We start from the raw sequence: 17174 nt of genomic DNA, 5'->3' as shown, positions 1-17174 counted from the left end.
CAGTGTTTTATCCTTTCCCCATACTTATTCAATTTGTATGCAAAGCAAATAAAATGAAAAGGTAGATTATATGAAGAAAAATAAGGATTAGGGTAAGGGTTATTAATATTCTGTAATAAGCCAATGCTACAACCTTGCTTATTAAAAGTAAAGAAGATTTGAAGCACTTACTGATAATGATCAATGACTACAGTATTCTGTATGAACTACACCTCATCATATAGAAAGGATGCCAGCACACATCATCAGGATAAACAGACAAATGCTTGAATTTGCCAATGATTTTATTTTATTTGGATCCACAATCAATGCTCATTGAAGCATCAGCCTAGAAACAAAAAGCTGTAACATACTGGACAAATCTGCTGCCAAAACTTTTTAAAAGTGTTACAACAAAGATGTCAGTTAACACAAACGATCACATTTTTAGTCACATATATATGCGAAAGCTGGACAGTGAATAAGGAAGACAGTAGAACAATTGATGCCTTTTCATTATGGTGTCGAAGAAGAATACGGACTCTACTATGAGCTGCCAGTGAGGAGAACGTAAAACTCGTAAGGACTGTAGATTGCACGTCATTGCAAAGAAAACTTAAATATCCACAACGGGAACAGTCGACAACATCGTGATAAACAGGGGAATACTACACTTGTCAATGGTTTCATCTTGCTTGGGTCCTGTAATAATAATTAGATTTTGTGTCAGATTGAGTGGGTCTGTATTTTCCCAGGATATAATTAAACATAATGTGATAAACTTTGTCATGGGATCTTCTGAGAAGCAACCAAGGAGTTATGGGTGGAATAGGAATATCACCTTCTTAATCTGTAACAGTTTTCAAATTTTTTTCCAATAGTTTTATTGGCATATAGTTCATGTGACATACAATCCAATGGTTTAATATCTTAAACAGAGCTGTGAAATCATCACCATGATCAATTTTAGAACCTTTTTTTTATTCTAACACTCATTATTATTAGATCCTCATTCCCTACCCCCACAACCTCCTCTGCCATCATAACCATAAGAAATTATTAATTTACTTTCTGTCTCCATAGATTTACCTTTCCTAGATTTCATATAAAGGAAATAATAACAGTACAACAGCAACAACAAAACAAAACAGAAAAGCTTCAATCTAAAATAAAGCAGAAAACAATAAAAAACTAGAATAAATTTAAAATGGGTCAAAAAGGAGAACAACTGATAAGGTGTTAAATTTTAACCTAAGTGCATCAGTACTAACCCACCTTCCAATGTAATTTGTTGGTAGTAAGGCTCTTTGTGTCTCTGGTCAATTGGTCAGAGAATATTCTCCAGACACTTAATCCACATAGGGATGCTGAAAATGGATTTCTGGGTGTCACTGTCATCTATAGTCTTCTGCAAACAATACTCAGAATTGAAACTCTAATACATTTCCCTCCTCTGGTCTTAGATTTTATTTTTTACAATGTTTGAATCACACAGGCTGGTGTGGTTCTTCTATGTGAACTCAGCTCACTTAGATGGTTATTTGTTTTAAGAGAAACCTTTAAGAATCTGGTCACAATCTTGATGCAATTATGGTGCTTGTGAAGACTATTGAAAGTAACATGGAGTATCATAAGACAAACAAACAAGCTATCAAAACACGCTGGCTATCAAAAGATATAGTGTCTGGGGTCTTAAAGGCTTACAGGTAAACAAGCAGCCATCTAGCTCAGAAGCAGCAAAGCCCACATGACAGAAGCACACCAGCTTGTGTGAACATGAGATGTCAAAGGGACCAGGTATCAGGCATAAAAGAACAAAAAACCATATCATTGTAAATGATGGGGAGTGCAGAGTGGAGACCAAATCCCATCTGTAGGTAGCGGGACACCCCCTTACAGTAGGGTTGCAGGGAAGAGACGAGCCAGTCAGCATGCAACAAGGAAACATACAACTTTCCTCTAATTCTTAAATGCTTCCTCTCCCCCACTATCATGATACCAATTCTACTTTACAAATCTGGCTAGACCAGAGGATGTACACGGGTACAGATAGGAACTGGAAACACAGGGAATCCAAGACAGATGATCCCTTCAGGACTAGTGGTGAGAGTGGTGATAATGGAGGGTGGAGGGGAGGTGGGGTAGAAAGGGGGAACCGATTACAAGGTTCTACATATAACCTCCTCTCTGGGGGACAGACAACAGAAAAATAGGTGAAGGGAGACATCAGACAGTGTAAGACATGAGAAAGTAGTAATAATTTATAAATTATCAAGGGTTCATGAGGGAAGGAGGGATAGGGAGGGAGGGGAAAAACGAGGAGCTGATACCAAGGGCTTAAGTGGAAAGCAAATATTTTGAGGATGATGAGGGCAATGAATGTACAATTGTGCTTGACACAACTGAAGTATGTATGGATTGTGATGAGTTATATGAGCCCCCAACAAAATGATTAAAACATGTTTAAGATAAAAAAGGAGGAGCTGATACCAAGGGCTCAATATAAAGTAAATGTGTAGAAACTGATAATGGCAACATTTGTACAAATATGCTTGATACAATTGATGTGTGGATTGTTATGAAAGCTCTAAAAGCACTCAATAAAATGATCTGTTAATTAAAAAAAAAGAACAAACAAACAAAAATCTGCCTTGGAAGAAATACAGCCAGAATTCTCGTTGGAAACAAGGATGGTGAGATTGGCCTCAGCATTTTGGACATTTATCAGGAAATATTGGTTCCAAAAAAGAACATCATGCTTGGTAAAGGTAAGGGTCAATGGAAAAGAGGAAGACCTTGCGAAGTATTGACACAGTGGCTCAACCATAACAACACTTGTGAGGATGGTGTGGGACAAGGCAATGTTTCTTTCTGTTGTACAAAGGGTCCTGTGAGTTGGAACCAACTCATTCACACCTAACCACAACAGTAGGTACTGTTGAATGAGAAAACTGCTGAAAGAAGTTCAGCCAAATGTAATGAGACTTCTTCTTATATACTCTGGACATATAATCTGGAGGGACCAATCTTTAGAGAGAGACATTATGCTTGGTAAAATAGAGGGTAAACACAAAAGACAAAGACACTTCATGAGAGGAGCTAGCCCATTGGCTGGAATACTAGGCTTAAACAAAGGAACAATTATCTGGATAATGCGAGACTGTGCAGTGTTTGTTCTGTTGTGCCTAGGTTCACTGTGAGTCCGAACCTACTCATTTACACCGAACAATGCATGACATTATCATTAGGATCTTCAAATATACTAATGATTATAATATAAAAGGATGTTTGTCTAAAAATAAGTTATGTTTGAAAGTTATTTGATGCTGTACATAGGGTATGAGCTGGTATTTAAGAATGTAATACATTTACATGCATATAGGTGAAAATTGGAAAAACTAGCTGTGTTGGTGAGGCTCTTGTTGCTGTTGAATTGGTTCTGACTCATAGTAACCCTGTGTACAATAGATAGAAACCTACCTGATCCTGTACACTCCTCAGAGTCGATACATTTGAACAGTCACAGTGTCATTCCATTTTTGGTCTTCCTCTTCTCGTGCTCTTCCAACTAGCCTAATGTCCTTTCCTAGGACTTCTCTGTGCTGGTAATGTGTCTAAAGTATTTGAGATCTCATCTTCCCATTCTCCCTTCCAAAGAGAATTCTTGCTGTGTTTCCTCTAAGACAGATTTGTTTGTTCTTCTGGAAGTCCATGGTACTTCCAATATTCTTCAACCACACCATAATCCAAATGCATAGGGTAGAGTATGCTGCAGTAACAAATTAGCCATTTGATTTATACATTGATAACAAGTCAGTGACAGCAAAGGCAACTGTCCAGGGTAGGTCTCCTTTCTATGATGACTCAGAAGCCTAGGCTATTTATATCTGTGGCACCTCCATAGCTGCCTTTAGAAGACACTGTAAGCTCTTCAAGGCCTCAGCTGTGAGGCGACTTTATTACTCCTATTTATTGGCAGTAACAAGATTTCTCAACGTTGGAAGTAATGATATTTTGATCTAAGTAACACTTGGCTTTTGGAGGATTCAGTGCAGTGTAGGGTGTATAAAAGCATGCTGGATGTCCTCCTTCATCTGTGATGTCCCAACATGTCTCCACATATTAAAGTGTTTTGTTTCGTTCTTTGTCAGTGGTTTGTTGTATACTGTTGCTTTGTTTTCCTCTGTCTTGTTTTTGTGCATGTTATTATCTCCACAGGTCTGTCTAAATAAGATAGGCTGGATGAACTATCTGGAAGAAAAACAACGGGACCGACAGTTCCGGGAGGACTTGGGATAGTGGGAGGTGGGGGATAAGGAAGTGGTGTTAACAAATCCAGGGACAAGGGAACAACATGGGATTCAAATTGGTGGTGAGGTGGGAGTGGCAGGCCTGGTAGGGAATGATCAAGGGTAAGTTAACGTAAAGAAGAGGTATAGCTGTAACCCAGGTGGGGACGGAGCATGATAGTGGGACAGGAGGAAAGTCAATGGAAATAGAGGAAAGAGCTAGGAGGCAAAGGGCATTTATAGAGTTCTAGACAAATACATATACATGCAAATATATATATGAGGATGGGGAAATAGATCTGTCTATATTTACAGGTTTAGTATTAAGGTAGCAGAAGAACCTTGGGCCTCTACTCAAACACTCCCTCAATGCATGAATTCTTTCTTCTATTAAATTGGCATTCTATGATGCTCACCCTCCCGACACAACTGCTGAAGCCAAAGTGGGTGAACAAGCAAATGTGGTGAAGAAATCTGATGGTGCCTGGCTATCAAAAGAGATAGCATCTGGGATCTTAAAGGCTTGAAGATAAACAAGTGGCCATCTAGCTCAGAAGCAACAAAGCCCACATGGAAGAACACACCAGCCTGTGTGATCACGTGGTTCCAAACGGATCAGTTATCAGGCATCAAAGAACAAAAAAATCATATAATTGGGTGCACACCTCCATTATACGATTGCTGAGGACAAACGGGTACATAAGCAAATGTGGCGAAGAAAGCTGATGGTGCCCGGCTATCAAAAGAGATAGTGTCTGGGGTCTTAAAGACTTGAAGGTGAACAAGCGGCCATCTAGCTCAGAAACAACAAAGCCCACATGGAAGAACACACCAGCCTGTGCGATCACGAGGTGTCGAAGGGATCAGGTATAAGGCATCATCAAAAAAAAAATCTTATCATAGTGAATGAAGGGGGAAGTGCAGAGTGGAGACCCAAAACCCATTTGTCCATCACTGGAGATCCCCTCACAGAGGGGTCTAGGGGAGGAGATGAGTCAGTCAGGGTGTGATGTAGCACCAATGAAGAATACAACTTGCCTCCAGTGCCTAAATGCTTCCTCCTCCCCCCGACTACCATGATCCGATTCTACCTTGCAAGCCTGGATAGAGCAGAGGTTGTACACTGGTGCAGATGGGAGCTGGAGGCACAGGGAATCCAGGGTGGATGATACCTTCAGGACCAAGGGTATGAGGGGCGATACTGGGAGGGTAGAAGGAGAGTGGGTTTGGAAAGGGGGAACCGATTACAAGGATCTACATGTGACCCCTGGGGGACGGACAACAGAAAAGGGGGTGAAGGGAAATGCTGGATAGGGCAAGATATGACAAAATAATAATTTAAAAATTATCAAGGCCTCATGAGGGAGGGGGAGGGGAGAGGGAGGGGAAAAAGAGGACTTGATGCAAAGGGCTTAAGTGGAGCGCAAATGCTTTGAAAATGATTAGGGCAAAGAATGTATAGATGTGTTTTATTCAATTGATGTGTATATATGTATGGATTGTGATAAGAGTTGTATGAGTCCCTAATAAAATGCTAAAAAAATATATAGAGTCTAATGGAAGACTCAAAACCAAATTCACTGTCCTCTAATAATTTCTGGCTTATAGCAGCCCCACGGGCTGTGTGGGAAGCCTGGTGGCATGGTGGTCATGCGTTGGACTGCTAACTGCAAGGACAGTAGTTCCATACCACCAGCTGCTCTGGGTGAAAAAGTTGGGCTTTCTATTCCCCTGAACAGTTACAGTTTCAGAAACGCCCAGAGGCAGTTCTGTCCTGTCTTCTGGGATCCTGTGAGTCAGAATAGACTCATAGGCAGGGACAGTGAGGTAGACAGACTATAACTGTGTCTGTGGATCTCATGTTTTAAGTCTTTATGGGAAAAAAAAGTTTCATCTTTCACCCACTGAATGGCTTATGAGTTTGAACCACTGGCCTTTGGTTAGCATCCAAATGTGCCATCGACCACACTGCCTGTCCTTCAATGGCCCCTGGAGGGGTAGGCAGCATTGGTCTTAGTTGAGAACCGCAAGGCTAAAATTATTTGTGTATCCCAGACTAACTAAAACCTGTTGGAAAATAGGATTTTATGTTTACAGGAATGAAAGGATAAGCACTAACAATATGTAACACATTAGCTAAAGAAATCTAGTAATTCCGTCATTTCACTATACAGCTCAACATATGTGCAATATGTTAATATGTATTTCAATTTTAACATAAAGCAAAACAAATATCGGATATAAATTTGACAGTTCTTTAGAGCTAATTAAATGTATTAAACTGTGAAAGAAATCCTTTGAAGTAAAATACACTAAAGAATTAAAAGAGGTTGAAATTATAATTATTATGCTGGATAAGAGGCTTAAAACAAAACATTAGCTATAATATAAATAAGGATGTTAGAATAAATTAGTGTTACTGTGAAAACTTGTTTAGAATCTCTGAACATATGGTTAATGTTGAGAATAACTTTGTATTAGACATGGAAATAACCATTTTTGGTATAAACTTGTGGAGTATTTACTCACATATTTTGATCTTGGTAATTTACTTTTTAAATTGTTGTTTACTGTATATATTAGCCATGGAATAAAGACTATATATTTGTCATGGACTAATTAGCAAGAATGCTTGCCATTATAGGCCTTAAATGTCAATGGATCTATCTTCAGTTAGGTCGATGGATAGATTTTAGTTAGATAGATAGACAAATGGAGAGATATAATCAGATGACAGATAGATAAGAGGAAATGGGAGGAGAGGGGAGCTAGGAATGAGAGGGAGAGGAGTGATTCATGAGAATGGGGCTTTTTTATAATCTCAAAGCTTGTTCTTGTTCATGTAACTGATTGCTGCTCTGTTCCTCATCTACGTCTCTCCTCATTCTGGGACCCAGGCTGAAGATAGAACCATTAGACCAGCCTCGTGTAAGGGAAATACATCATCCTAGACCTAGGAGGTGACTCTTATTACAGTTTCTACTTGGACAATGGCAGTGAGATTTGTGGGTTTTAATTAACTATAAGGGAAAGATAGTCTCTCCAAGGTTTGATTTGAACATCCTAAATGCTCACCATATGTGACTGGAAGCAACACTGAGATTTCCATCCCTCTGTAATCATGTTTTGAGCAGGTAAGGAGTGTTTCCCTAAAGAAGGTCAGAAGATGCTGTTGCCCGAAGCAGAAAGAGGTGCTGAAAAGACCAGAAAAGATGTTCACTGCCTATAGAAATGGCATAACTGAAGGCAATGAAGTAGAATATCAGAAGATAATATAAAAACATTCACCTTACAAGCCAGTCAGGGTACAGTGTAGCAACAATGAAACATACAACTTTCCTCTGGTTCCTAAATGCTTCCTCCCTGCCTACTATCATGATCCCAACCCTCCCTTACAAATCTGGCTAGATCAGAGGATGTACATTGGCACAGATAGGAAGTGGAAACACAGCGAATCCAGGGTGAATGATCCCTTTAGGACCAGTGGTGGGAGTGGCAATACTGGGAGGGTAGAGGGAGAGTGGGGTGGAAAGGGGGAACCGATTACAAGGATCTACATATAACTTCCTCCCTGGGGGACAGACAACAGAAAAGTGGGAGAAGGGAGATGTCAGACAGTGTAAGATATGACAAAAATAATTTATAAATTATCTAGGGTTCATGAGGGAGGGGGGATTGTGGAGGGAGAGGAAAATGAGGAGCTGATGCCAGGGGCTTATGTGGAGAGCAAATGTTTTGAGAATGATGAGGGCAATGAATGTACAAATGTGCTTTACACAATTAATGCATGTATGGATTGTGATAAGCATTGTATAAGCCCTAATAAAATGATTAAAACATAAAAAACTCACATTTATTTATGTTTTTGTTCCTCAAGTCCCAGGGTTTCATATGTTTTTTTGTCACTATCAAGGGATAAAGATTGTGGGAGAGCTCAAAAATCAATTTGGAGCGGAAAAAAATCACTAGCCAGATGTTCTTTATAAATCTTGAAAGGAGAGCCAAGACATTAAAAAAAGACTGTGACTCCATTTCAGTGATATTATTAACTTAGGAAAGAAGTTAACTTAAGCTTGCTTTACTCTTGCTTCCAAGTATTACTGAATTTTTTTTCTCTAAAATGTCTTTTTGATGTGCTGAGGTTCCTTAATGCAGCAGTGGAAAAACAAAAACAAAAACAGTGAGCCAACAATTATGTAGCCATCTTTAGATAAAGAGAAGCTCAAATTGTAGTAATTGACTTTGAAGAGCTTTCAGGTTAGCTGTTGAGATTGAAGTCTATGTGTGTAAAGATAGTAGCACAAAGTTATAAAGGACAAATACCAGAAGGATAGAGGCAATGCGGTGCTCACAGCCAAAGGTCATTCAGTTATTGGCAAAGGTGGTGCAGGAAATCCAGAACTCTGGGACCATGGAAGCAAGGCAGGCATCGGGGCTAGTTTGGGGCAGTATCCACAGTGGGGCAGGCTCCATTCTCGTGGAACATGTTTATTCAGCTAGGCAGGTGGACTGTGGTGCCAGGATGAGCTGACATCAGGTTCGGAACATTTTAGTTTTCATCAGTTCATGGATGATTTTGATTTGCCCCATTGGTTATCTGGCAAAGTTTGAAAACATTTTTCGGGAGGTGCAATTGGAATCTACTACACAGAGACCAAAGACACACGTGCTCCATCACACAGGACAGGCCCCCACAACAAGGAATCATTCTATCAAAAATGTCAGTGGTGTTGACGCAGGGAATCTCTTTAGTAGCGTGTTCTATGGATATAACGTATAACTTGACTAGGGAAAGCATGTAAGTAAGAGAAGAAATACTTATCAGATTCTTTGAAAAAGGCAAGCCCATAAAAGTATGTGACTGACTGAGTCTGGTGTTGTTAGGTTGCTCAAGTTGGTTCCAACTCATAGTGACCCTCTCCAAGAGAACAAAACACTGGACAGCCCTGTGCCATCCTCACAATTGGTCCTATGTTTGAAGCCATCATTTCAGCTCAGTGGCAATCCATCTTGCCTAAGGCCTTGCTCTTTTTTGGTGACCCTACAACATTACCAAGTATGATTGGGCAGAGTCCATAAAATGCTTCCCTCCAAATTCCCCCTTGATCATTCCTTGCATTTTGTTTTAAGTCCACAGTTGACCAGCCTGGTGGCATAGTGGATTACATACATATTGCGCTGATAACCATGAGGTCATCAGTTTGAAACCAGCAAGCCACTCGGCGCCAGAAAGATGAAGCTTTCTACTGCTGTAGAGTTATGGCCTTGGAAACCCACAGGGAAGTTCTACTCTGCTCTGTAGGCAGATATTTGGCTTGGCTTTTGTACTTGACCAAGAAGATCCTAAGGATATTAGAATAGGAAGGTAATTTAGATCTTCAGAAAGGAAAGCATCCATGTCTTCAATGATCAAGTACTAATTTGGATGTCCGTTGAGAAAACCACCCCTGGGAGTTTCTGAGAGTGTAACTACTGCCAGGAGTAGAAAGCCCCATCTGTTTTCCACGGAGCCACTGGTGGTTTTGTACTGACCAATTTGTGGCCCACAGCCCCTCTCATGACCAGCGTGCCAACAGAACTTCTGCTAAGTGTAAACTATAGGAAAGAGGGAAAAAGTCACAACACAGTGGAGAAGCTTGATCCTCAGCTAGGTGATCAAGGTCAATATAACAGTTTTAAACTGTGTTGATAGTATGTACCTGGATATGGTGAGAGTGGCACTTCTGTTATTTTCCTCCCCAAACTCCACAATTTTATGAAAAAACATCTAACCAATTCCAATAAAGATGCACCCTATGCACAGAATACCTGGTCAGTGCTCCTCAAAACTTCCTAGTTTATTAAAAAAAATTAAGTAAAATCTGAGAAACCTGTCAGAGCTGAGGCGAAAGAGACATGGCAATGGCATGCTATGTGATATCTTTTTTTAACTTTTAAAATTATTTTATGGGGAGTTCTTAGCATTGAATGTCTGTATAATCTTACTTGATGAATTTGAGCAACAGCTATGTGATATTTTGCATGGATCTTGGGATTCAAACAGAGCATTAGGTAACAATTAAGAATATCTGATTAAAGTATGGAGCTTAGTAATGATGTATTCATTTTTGGTTTATTACTTGGAAAATGTGCCATTCTAATATTATAAGTTAATGTGAAGAAACTATGAATGTGTGTAAGTAAGGAGTACTTACTGTATACTTGGGATGGTTGAAGGTACTGATTCTATCAACTCAAGTGTTCTTTAAATCTCAAAGTGTTCTAAAATAAAGTATTTTAAAAAGGTAAAGGATGGGTAAGGCCTATAGTATGCTAGAAAGTGAATGTGTGTGTGTGTGTGTGTGTGTGTGTAAGTGCAAAAGGACTTCAGTCTTCACTGTGGCTGACAACTCATTGCAAAGAAGACCAAATACTCACAACTGTACCAACAGTTAACATCGTGATAAATGGAGAAGAGATCCAAAGAGTCAGAAATTCTCTCTTGCTTGGAGCTACTACCAATGCTATAAAAGCACCAGTCAAGAGAGCAAATGCCACATTGTATCGGAGAAATCTGCTTCACAATATCTCTTTAAAGTATTGAAAAGCAAGGGTGTTACTCGAGGACTAAGGTACACCTGACCCAAGCCATGGTATTTCAATGGCCTCATATGTTAGGCTAGGTTGTCTTGAGACACAAACAGGTGTTACTCATCTATGCACAAGAAATAACTTTATATTAGGAAGCAAATGTAATCAAAAAAGGATACCTCCCTCCCCCCGCCAGTCCAAACCAAGTCCATAGATTAGTTGCTAGCTGGGCCCTTTTCAGATTCACAAAGCTGGAGGGTGCTCAAACTGAGGGCTGATACAAGCAGCAGGCAGATCACAGACCAGTGAGTGCAGAGTTACGTGGGTCCAAGTTCAGCGGAAACAGGGCAGGAGCTGCCTGCTGTCAGAAAGCTGTGCTTGAGGTGTCCTGCCAATGGACTGCTGAAACTGTTGTTAGGTGACTCTCAGCAAACTTTTACTTGCACGTGATATCTATGACATTGTTCTATAATCTGAGCATTCTGTTGAGTTACCTTTCTTTGGAATGGGTACAAATATGGATCTCTTCCAGTCAGTTGGCCAAGTAGATTCTTCCAAATTTCTTGTTATATAGGCGTGAATGATTCCAGTGCTTCATCGGCTTGTTGAAATATTTCCATTGGTATTCCACCCATTTTTGGAGCTTGCTTCTGGCTGTTTTAAGGGAAGATTGAATTTCTTCCTTTAGTGAATCTTGCTCATATTCTACCTCCTAAAATAGTGAATGTTGACTTATTATATTTGGTGTAGTGACTCTACATACTATTTCCTTCTTCTTTTGATATATCCTGCATCATTCAATATTTTACCCAAAGGATCTCTTAATATTGCAACTCGAGGCTGGACCTTTTTCATGAGTTCTTTCCGTTTAAGATACAATGAATGTATTCATAATTTTTTTAACTTTAGGTCTTTGCACATTTCATTACAATCGTTTGCTTTGTCTTCTAGAACTGTACTTTGAAATTTTCTGTTCAATTCTTTGATGTCATCATTTCTTCCATTTGCCTTAGCTGCTCTATCTTTACGAGCAAGCTTCAGAATCTCTTCTGACATCCATTTTAAACTTTTCCTTCTTTCCTGTCTTTTTAATTACTTCAAAAATGATACGCTTGATGTCTTCTCACAGCTCATCAGGTCTTCTGTTATTAGTGTTCAATGCAGGGAAATTTGTTCTTGAAATTCAGGTCGAATAGACTCAAGGTCATATTTTGGCTCCCATGGACTTGTTTCAATTTTCTTCAGCTTTTATCTGAATTTATATATGAGAAATTGATGGTCAGTTTCACAGACAGTCCCTAACCTAATATTAACTGTTTATATTGAGCTTTTCCATTGTCTCTTCTTACAGATGCAGTTAATTTTTATGTTTGTAGTCATTGTTTATCTTGTTGAAGAAAAGGAATTTGTTATGAACAGGCACCGATATTGCAAAATTCTATTACTGGATGCCCAGCTTTGTTTCTATCACCAAGACCATATTTTCTTCCTCCCTTTTTTAAAAAACAGTTTTATTGGCACTTTATCCACATGCCATACAATTCAATAGTTCAATCATCTTGAGAGTATTTGTACAAACATTGCCACAATCAATTTCTTCATCCTTATACTCAGTGTTATTAGTGTAATTATTGATTTTTAAATGTGGCAAAAATATACACAACAACACTTTCCATTCCAACAAGTTCTACATGTATAATTCAGTGCCATTATTAAACTCTTCGTGTTTTGAAACCATTGATATCTTTCTCCAAATTATTCCACCAGCATTAATATAAGACTCAGTGCCCCCCAAACAAAAGCTCTTTCTCCTCAGACGGCTGCTTGTTTAAAGACAAGCCTTAAGGTCCCAGACATTATTCCAGTTGATCTGTAGCACCATCTGCTTTTTTCAACACTTTGCTGTAGCACCCTTATATTTAGTGATCTCTTCATGAAAGCAATTATCAAGTAGGGCCATGTTATAAGAACGAAATGTTCTTGGATTGGGACTAGAATTAAGTTGAAGCCCAGAATTCATCTCCTTGTGCATAGGTTGTGAACAACTCTGATATACTTTAATGGTTGTATTATGAGAACCATGGTAACTATTGGTTAATTTTGGTTTCTTTCTTATCTTTAGTAGTTCTCATGATATAATATTCACATATCATACATTTCTATGGTTAAATCACTTTTTAAAAGACTTGTGTATACACCATCACAATCAGTTCTAGTGATCACCCCCCCTGCCCCCCGCCCCTGCATTCATGACTTGCTCCCCAACACCTCTCACCTGCCCACCCAGTCTCTGATAAACCATTGCATCCACTCCTGCTCTTCACAAACTGAGAATCCAGCAGAAACAATCAAAGTCAAAATAATAATATAAAGGTAAAAATAAAGAGTAAGAAGAAAAGATCATTAAAGCTATTAAACAAGCCAGAGAAGAAATTTCTGTTGTGGAACAAGCAAGAAATATTTGAGCCTAGAGAAAATTAACTTGGGGTCAAAAGGGAAGTCAACTAAGTATCATATTATACCATGGTTCAAACGACCATAATTAAGTTTATAATAATCTCTGTCTGATAGCAAAGCTGTTTCAGTCCCTCATTTGTGTCCAGGGACTTAATCTGACTAGCTTTTCTGCAGATGGATTCTGGGTTCCCATTGTCCTCCATAGCCGTCTATAAACTGGATATTCACAAATTAAGCTCTGGTAATTTTCCCTTCATCATATTTGGATTTTGTTAGCATTATCTTTGGACTACACAGGATGGTGTGGTTTTTTTTTTTTTTTGATGTGGACTTAGTTAACAACTCACTTAGATGGCTGCTTGTTTGAACACAAGTCTTTAAGATACCAAATTATTCCAGTTGATAGCCAGGCACCATTTTCTTTCTTCACCACACTTTGTTGTAGCGCCCTTATCTTCAATGATCTCATCTTGAAGGCAAGTATTGATCAGGGCCATGTTATAAGAACTGTTCTTGGATTGGGGCTGGGATTACAAGGGAGCCCAGAATCCATCTGCTTGTCCTGGGTTATGAATAACTATGATTTACTTTGGCAGTTATATTATGACAAAAACAAAATAAAAAACCAATAAGAACAAAAAAAGCAAAAACAAATAAACTAACCATTGAAAAACAAAACAAACAAAACGTGAAAACATTGTTGATCATCCTCCTGGGATATTGTATTGATAACATTAATAGTTTATCCAATGGTATAGAATGTAAGGTATATTCTGTCATGAGTTTATATGAGTGTAGTCTAACTGAGAGCTGCAATCTATGAGTTGTAGCTTTGTACAGATTGATTTCTTAATAGATTGAGCTCTGTTTACATTAGGCATGGGGTTGGTGCCAGGGGAAAAATTACTGTAACATTTCTTACAAAGGCAAACCTTGCCTATCAGATTAATACCTTTCATATTAATGTATGGGAGCATTGAGGTACATTTGATACACCCAAAACCAGGGGTCCCATTCAAGGTCCAATGACACCACTCCCACAGTCTTGGACTCCCATATGTCACTTCTTCCCCCAACAAAATATTTCAGTCTTAAATCCAAGGGCTACATGTAGTTTTGAGGTAAGTAACAGTTTGTTCAGTCGGGCTTCCACACTGAGTTCTTCTGTTGTGGCCCTTAGAAAATGCCTTGTTCCCTGTAAAGGCAGGGTCGAAGGTCATCATAGTGCTTAGTACCTGCATTGTGCCAAAGGTTGGGTAGAAACATATTCGAAGTGCATACCCAGGAACATAGAACATAGAACCAGGTTTATTCTCCCTTAGGTTCCCTACAATTATTGATTAGTATCCCTTCGTGATATGAGGTCGCTCCTCCCCGTTTACCCACCTGTGTCAGGCAGGGTTCCCTAAAGAAACAAAACCAGGACACTTATGACATATATGTGTGTGTGTGTGTATAGAGAGATAGAGAGATATATATAGAGATGGGTTTATACAGTGAGAAGAAATACAACAGTTAATTAGTACACACAGCAGAACAGAGGGTTCAATTCAACTCACTTTTGTGGAACAGTTGATATACTGGAAGTCCTTGACTCACGTGGGCTGCCGAGTCCAAGATCAAGGAAACAGACAGCAGAGTCCTCCCACAGATAAGGCAGACAGAGTCTGCAGGCAGGAAGCAAACAGCAGGGTGCATCAGCAAGTCATTAGCTTGGAAGCTTTACAAAAGCGGGCCCAGATGGGATGTCAAACTCAAGCAACGCAAGGTGACAGCATCCATGAGCCTCAAGCTCAAACTCAAGCTCAAACGATGTACTCACCAGCAGTGTGGTGAAACAGGTTTCAAAGGAGCCTCAAGCTTTAGCAAAACAATCCACAATCCACGGGTTGGGTTGGCTTGGCCCACAGGTGGTATAGCATGCAGGTTGAGTCAAAGAAGTAGTTAAAGCAGCAGCACACTGGTCCAATCACTAGAGAGCAAGCAAGATGAGGCAGGCTTTGGAGAGCCATTTATCTCTTTGCCCTCCAATCAGACTGCGACCTGATTAATCCCACATGTTCCTCTTGGCCAGGTTGGCACAATAAACCTAACTCTCACACTACCATACTACCATACTCCCCTCATCTGGTCTAAACTTGATTTTCCAGTAAGGTCTCCTCTCATTGCTATCGAGGGCCTGTTGATTTGTCACTGCCTTGTCTCAGCGTTGTATAGCATTGGATCAAGACCATATTTCCTAACTACTGTTCCTTCCCCTTTGTTTCCAACTTTTGGACTCCAATTGCCAATAATTATCAATACATCTTGATAACATTTTTCATCAATTTCTGACTGAAGTCATTGGTAGAATTATCTAATGCCTTTATCACTAGCTTTAGTGGTTGGAACATAATTTTGTGTAGTCGTTTTATTGATTGTATTTCCTTGAATGTAGATAGATATAGGCCTATCACAAACAGCATTGTACTTCAAGATAGATCTGCAATGTCCTTTTTTATCATTAATGCAGTGTACTTCCTCTGGATTATGTCATTCCCCACATAGTAGACCGTATGACTTTCTGATTCAAAATGGCCATTATCAGTGCATTTCAGTTCAGTAACATCGAGGGTATTGATTTTTATGTGTTCTCTTTCATTTTTGGACCATTTCCAGTTTCCCTAGATTCACACGTCACACATCCCATGCTCTGATTGCTAGAGTTTTGTAGCTGTTTCTTCTCATTTTGAGTCATGCCCTAGCAGCAAGTGAAGGTTCCAAAGGCTTCCTACACCCACAGGTTTTACTCCATTCAGTCACGATGGTTGAGTCTACTTTGAGAAGGCAGCCCTTCCCATGCCGTGGTTTGAGTGTCTTCTGACTTGAGGGGCTCATCTCCCGGCACTATCTCTGACAATGTTCTGCTTCTATTCACTAGACCTTCAATAACTGGCAATGTTGTGATGCTGTCTACAAGGGTTTCATCTGCTCTTTCTTCTGAAGTGGGCTGCCTATTCCTTCTTTGTAATATGTTTTTAGTTTTGAAGCTGTGGTGACTTTTGTTCATTTTGGGGTAACTTTCCTGGTATTTGTCATATCAGTGATATAACTTTCAGCATTACAGCAACACACAAGCCACCCTGGTGTGATAAAATGATAGACAAATGTGGAATGCAGGTTAATTATTTCCTTAGCCAGGCTGTACTATTTATTACCATGGACGTGACAGAGTTGGGAGAATGGAGAAATGTTGGTTTAGTTGAATACTTTGATGCTACTGACAAATTGATAGCCTTATGAAAGAGCAATGAACATAAAACATTAATATAGATTATTTAAACATATTATTAATATTTTAACAAGGGAACATTCTATAGTACTCATCCATTTAGAAGTTAGCTATTTTTTTTAAAAAATTAATTACAGTATTATAGACTTTTAAAAGTCAATTGTTGATTTTCTAATGAAAGGAATAATTAATAGAAAGGAAATTGTGATTTTTCTTTTAGTTTCAAATCTTTCAGTTGGAAGGAGTATATGATTTGGAATTTCCTACATTGGTCCAAGTTCATAATGTCTGTCTCTTGTATAAATAATGGGTAATACTTATTGAGCATTTTTAATAGTTTATTTTATTTACTCTTTAATACAACCCTTAGAGAAGATATCATTGTTTATAACATAAAAGATTAAGATACTGAAGGCAACACAGGAAAAAAAGGCAAAAACGAGGACTAATTCCAGGCTGCCTGATGGCAAGTACATATATATATATATATATATATATTCATCCTCTGTGGCAGTTAAATAATCTCCTGTCAACTTAAAAAGGGGTGGAGTTTAGACTGTCGATCAGGTCACAGATTGCTTACCTCATTTGGAGGTGCAAAGGAGATA

The sequence above is a fragment of the Tenrec ecaudatus genome, chromosome 2, assembly GCF_050624435.1.
Source record: "Tenrec ecaudatus isolate mTenEca1 chromosome 2, mTenEca1.hap1, whole genome shotgun sequence".
Taxonomy (NCBI): domain Eukaryota; kingdom Metazoa; phylum Chordata; class Mammalia; order Afrosoricida; family Tenrecidae; genus Tenrec; species Tenrec ecaudatus.
The sequence above is the reverse complement of the archived record's forward strand: the minus strand, read 5'-3'. Positions refer to the sequence as shown.